This window comes from Neovison vison, chromosome 10 (genome assembly GCF_020171115.1).
Source record: "Neovison vison isolate M4711 chromosome 10, ASM_NN_V1, whole genome shotgun sequence".
NCBI lineage: Eukaryota > Metazoa > Chordata > Mammalia > Carnivora > Mustelidae > Neogale > Neogale vison.
In genome coordinates, this window is record NC_058100.1 from 16,955,278 (window position 1) to 16,961,513 (window position 6,236).

Consider the following 6,236-nt stretch of genomic DNA (forward strand, 5'->3'; position numbering starts at 1 on the left):
AAATAAAGTACTAAGACACACCAATCGATTTGGATACATATTACTTAAGTCTACTCTAGGTAATTAATATCATTGATTTCTTGAGCATAAAATATATCAGTCAAATAAAAGTGCTTTTCTTAGTAAATATCAAAAGTGCAGATAAAAAATAAGGAGACTTTAAAAGTCTACTGTTAACAGATAAGGCATATAGAGTTAATGGACTGTGGTCCCCACAATCCATCAATTGTCACATAGCTGCTATCTAGTGATAAAATCAATGCAAGTGCTTTCAAATACACAGCACTGCTTCATTGAGAACTCTAACCTCAATATGTCATCACACAGGTATTTAAACATCAGGAAAGATGTAGAAAAGCTTCAAATGGTTTTGAACTTGAAAAGCCTGACAAAAGATTTATATATTTTACAGATTTGTTTTCTTCTAGCTCAGTACACAATTTCAGAATATATCAATCCATCAACCATTTTTCAAATGGTTGTAAATAAGTTGTAGCCAGGATTTTACTACATCTTACACTGACTAGTTAAATGTATTCCCTGACTTAAAAGAAGATAGGGAAAATGTATAACTCCCAGAGTACATAGATAAGCTTCCTATCCAGTATCTATTGTTAAGATATATGATTTCGAGTTTTAAAATTAAAGTCATCTTAAAACATTTCCCTTTAAATAATGTGATTTTCTGCATCAACACTCCCCAAAAGCAGTGATCTAAAAGTTATAAATGGGCTTAGAATGAATTTAAATTGAAATCCGATTTATATAGTGTGGAGAAATTTTAGTTCTAAAATAATCTATTTTCGTTTGGTGTGTTAGGGATAAAGATTGTTGTATAAACCTCACACATGATTTTTAGTATAGCAAATGTAACTGCCATGTGGAAAAATTGTTGCTCCTCTAATCATTACATTGGAGGGATATTGACTTATTTCCATGCCCCTGGGGTTAAGATATTATTTCATCAAGATTCATGCTAGAACTAGAGAATTCTTTTGCAGTTAATTAAAAGTTGATTCAAAATCAAAACAATATAGAAGCACAAATACATAAGAGTAACACAACCCATGATTAAGAAAACAGCATCAGCTATTTTTCAAAACCTTGTAATTTTCTTTCACATGTTATCTTTTCATGTTAACAGTATTAATACATGCACTATTGGTGAGTTTGGGAACATTAAAGAAAACTATACTTGGCAAATTCAGTTTCTCTATTTAGATGACTTAATCTATTGAATACATTTTATTTAATTCTTATAGTTTAATAACGTGAATGAACATGTGGTATAATTTCTCTTTCGTAGGGAAAACAGAGGACTGACTAGAAGATTGATTGGGCCAAAGGAACACAACTAGATATTAAGCAAAAGTATATTATACAGAGAGCAACCTTGATTCTCAGTGCTGTTTTTAGTCTTACTCTTTTTTAAAGATTATTTATTTATTTTTAGAGAGAGACAGAGGGAGAACATAGATGGGGGGAGAGACAGGGGGAGAATCCTCAAATTGACTCTGCGCTGAGCATGGAGCATGATGTGGGGCTTGATCGCAGAACCCTGAGATCAAGACCTGAGTAGATATCAAGCATCAGTCATTTAACTAACTGAGCCACCCAGGCACCCCACTGCTTTTATTCTTTTAACTGCATTGTCTACCAAGAAAATACTGACTGGAAATTTCTGATTGACTTCTTTCAGAAGACATTTTTTGTCTATATATATAATAAACAATACAGTTAAAATCATCTATACTTGGAAGCATATCACTGCATACATGTACATAAGTTCCTGCAAGATAATGTAATTGGTCAGATGATTGGACAGCACGCTTATTTTAGACTATTAGAATTTGTAGAAATATTCAGAAATTAGAATCAGGATTAAAAAAAGAAAATTTAAAAAATTGGTAATAGGTATTAGATTTGTAGATATATTCAAAAGCTTTATGTTTAGAACATTTTTATTATAAAGAAAAGAGATGTAAGACTTTTGCTTTTTGTTTTGTTTTGTTTTTAATTAATTTACTTTTTAAGTTTATTTTTTGTGTATGGTGTGAGAAAATGATTCAGTTTCATTCTTGGGAATATTGCTGTCTAGTTTCCCCAACATCATTTGTTGAAGAAACTTTTTTTTTTTCATTGAATATTATTTTCTGCTTTCCTGAAGATTAATTGACCACATAGTTGTGGGTTCATTTCTGGGTTTTCTCTTGGTCTATGTGTCTGTTTTTGTGCCAGTACCATACTGTCTTGATCACTACAGCTTTTTAATATAACTTGTAGGCTGCAATTTTGATGCTTCCAGATTTGCTTTTCTTTTTCAAGGTTGCTTGGGCTATTTGGGGTCTTTTGCGGTTCTATACAGATTTTAGGATTGTTGGTTCTAGCTCTGTGAAAAATTCTGTTGAAGTTATGATAGTGATTGCATTAGATATGTAGAGTGCTTTGGGTAGTATAGACATTTTAACAATATTCTTCCAATCCATGAGCATGGAATGTTTTTCCATTTCTTTATGCTGTATTCAATTTCTTCCATCAGTCTTTTATAGTTTTCAGAGTAGAGGCTTTTCCCTCTTTGATTAGGATTCTTCCTAGGTATCATTGCTTTCAGTGAAATTGTAAATGAAATCAATCCCTTAATTTCTATTTTTGTTGCTTCATTATTAATGTATAAAATAAAATAGATTTCTGTATATTGATTTTGTATCGTGACTTTACTAAGTTCTCAGATCAGCTCTAGCAATATTTTGGTGGAGTCTTTTTGGGTTTTCTACATAGAGTATCATGTCATCTGTGAATAGTGAAAGTCTGGCTTCTTTTTGCTGATTTGGATGCCTTTTATTTCTTTTTGTTGTCTGATTGCTGAGTATAGGACTTCCACTACTATGTAAAATAATAATGATGAGAGTGGATATCCCTGCCTTGTTCCTGATGGTAGAGGAAAAGCTCTCAATTTTTCCCCATTGAGGATGAGATTAACTGTAGGTTCCTTGTATATGGACTTTATTATGTTGAGGTATGTTCCCTCTAAACAAATAAAATCTAAAGCCAGTAGAAGAAAGGAAATAATAAAGATTCAAGCAGAAATGCATGATTTGATATAGAAACTGGAAAACAAACAAGCAAAACCAGTGGAACAAATCAATGGAACCAAGAACACTGGTACTTTGAAAAAATTAATAAAATTGATAAACCTCGAGCCAGACTTACAAAAAGAAAAGAAAAAGAACATGAATAAGTAAAATCACAAGTGAGAGAGGAAAAATAAAAACAGTTATAAGAGAATACTATGAAAAAAAAGACATGCCAACAGAAAGGATAACCTAGTAGAAATGAATAAATTCCTAGAAGCATATAAACTACCAAAGCTGAAAAGGGAAGAAATAGAAAACTTGAACAGACCAATAACCAGCTAAGAAATTGAATCCATAACCAGAAATCTACCAGTAAACAAGCCCAGGGCCAGATGGTGTCACAGGCGCATTCTATCAAACATTTAAAGAAAAGTTAGTACCGATTCTTCTCAAATTATTCCAAGAAATAGAAAAGGAAGGAAAACTTCCAAATTCATTCTATGAGGCCAGCATTACCCTGATACCAAAACCAAATAAAGATTCCACTAAAAAAGAGAAGTACAGGCTGATATCCCTGATGAACGTGGATATAGAAATTCTCAATAAAATAATAGCAAACTGAATCCAACAATATATTAAAGGAATCATTCACCATGATCAAGTGGGATTTATTCCTGAGTTGCAAAGGTGATTCAATATTCATAAATCAATCAATATTATATACCACATTAATAAAAGAAAGGATAAGAGCCATATAATCATTTCAATAGATGCAGAAAATCATTTGACAAAGTATAACATCTATGCATTATAAAAACCCTCAACAAAGTAAAACTGTCTTGAATGTTAAAAGGAAAATAACTTAGAATATGTGAATCCTACTTTTTAAAAAAATACTAATTATATTAAGATTACCTTTTCCGTAGTACTGGTATAATTACACTATCAAAGAAGAAGAAGTTGGAGAAAATATAACAACATCAAAAAAGACTGAAAATCTTTTAGATGACACCTAATATATAATATAATTTCATACACATATGAAATAAAACCATGGAAATCAAAAATATAAGTTTTCAGTATTTAAAAAATGTATAATAATTTTTATCTTCATATGATTAGTCTTTTTTTTTGTTTTATTTTATTTTATTTCTTTTCAGTGTTCCAGCATTCATTGTTGATGCACCACAGCCAGTGCTCCATGCAATATGGGCCCTCCATAATACCCACCACCAGGCTCACCCAACCCCCCACTCCACTCCCCTCCAAAACCCTCAGTTTGTTTCTCAGAGTCCACAGTCTCTCATGGTTTGTCTCCCCCACTGATTTCCCCCAACTCACTTCTCCACTCCATCTCCCAGTGTCCTCCAATATGCTCCTCTGGAGCATATTCCTTATGCTCCAAAGTAAGTGAAACCATATGATAATTGACTCTCTCTGCTTGACATATTTCACTCACCATAATCTCTTCCAGTCCCATCCATGTTATACAAAAGTTCGGTATTTATCCTTTCTGATGGAAGCATAACGTTTCATTGTATATATGGACCATATCTTCTTTATTCATTCGTCTGTCAAAGGACATCTTGGTTCTTTCCACAGTTTGGTGACTGTGACCATGCTGCTATGAACGTTGGGGTAGAGATGGCCCTTCTTTAGACAACATAATGATTTGTCTTTAAAAAGTATATCATTTCTCAAAAATTTAATTTATATCAGAAAATGTTTGACACATTTTATAAGTACTTGAAAATGTTATCAAAGCATGACTTTGATTGTTACCATCATTCTTTTTCCAATAAAAATACAATGGCAATTTTTAGTGTTCTTCCTATTTTAAAAGTTTAAATGAAATGGTATCATATAAATTTGTTTGGAATAAAATCTGCAACACACCCAAATTAGGTAAAATTTAAAAAAAAATCTTTGGATGAGTTGCCTTGAAATTATTTAATTTCAGATTCAAATTCTTCTGTAATTTTCTGACAATAATTATCATATAAATGTGAGTGATATACTTAAAACTTGGAAATCTTAGGCTAAGTCTTTAAACATTGGTCCCAAAGTAATCCATATCACATTCCACTAACAGTTCATTAGCCATACAAATCAGAGTTAGTATTAGACTTCTAGTTCCCAGTCCAAAGGGTTTGGAAGTTGTCTCTCTCATTCTCATGAAAAGAAAAAAGCCAAAGAACCATACATCACTACCTCTCTTGGATCCAGGAGAGAATTACAGTCACAGGCAAATCAGTGCGCTGAGAAAGTGGAAAGAAAGGCAGATGCAGAGCCTATAGTTTATTGGGAGCAGAAGCAGACACTGGAGCCAGCATCAGTAATAATAGTAGTAGACAAAAAATGTCACAAGTAGCCCAGGAACTCTCAGGAGAGGCCATACATCAATTCCATAGAGCCATTACTACAGGACTGAAGGAATATGTGGAGGCTGTCTCTTTTCAACACTTCATCAAAACATGATCACTTATCAGTATGGATGAAATTAAATAATTGATATTCACAACAGGAGAATATAAAAAGAAAATAAGACACACATACCCCCCCCCTCCACACACACACACCCTTCTGATACACAGAAGAAGCAGTTTGGAACTTGGAGACTGAAAATCACACTTTTTGATTACCTTTTGGGAATGGCTATTTTAACTGGAGAGTTGATGTGGATGTATATAAACAGTGTGGGGGATGGGGACATTGGCATCCCCTTTCAAGTAAACCAGTTTTTATGTCAGGTTTATGATGAGTTTTCATTCACTGGCAGTACTGGACCTTATGAGATTTCTAAGGAGTTTTATTCCTTTATCAAAACAAAGTTTGGCCAAAGTGGAGAATGCTTGTTATGCCTTAAAAACAGAGGTTCAGATCTTCCAAAACATAAGCTGGCAGATGTCTTTTCAGTTAAAACCGAAATGATTGACCAAGAAGACGTTTCTTAGAATACCATACTCAGTTGTTACACTCTTGAGAGACCAGTTTGTAAGACCATTATTTAGTATTTCATTGGACTTTATTGTGGCTTTTACATAGAAATGTTTTCCGTTGTACTTGTTTTAAGATGTACATAAGCTGTGCTTAAAAATTATTGAAACAAGTTATTTCTTGTATCTTACTCATCAAAATTTACATAAAAATGTTTACATATAT

General features: G+C 32.7%; 1 pseudogene; it reads left to right on the top strand.

Moving 5' to 3' along the window:
- Positions 1-4,446: 4,446 nt before the first annotated feature.
- On the top strand, positions 4,447-6,028 carry LOC122917946 (annotated as a pseudogene).
- Positions 6,029-6,236: the final 208 nt, after the last annotated feature.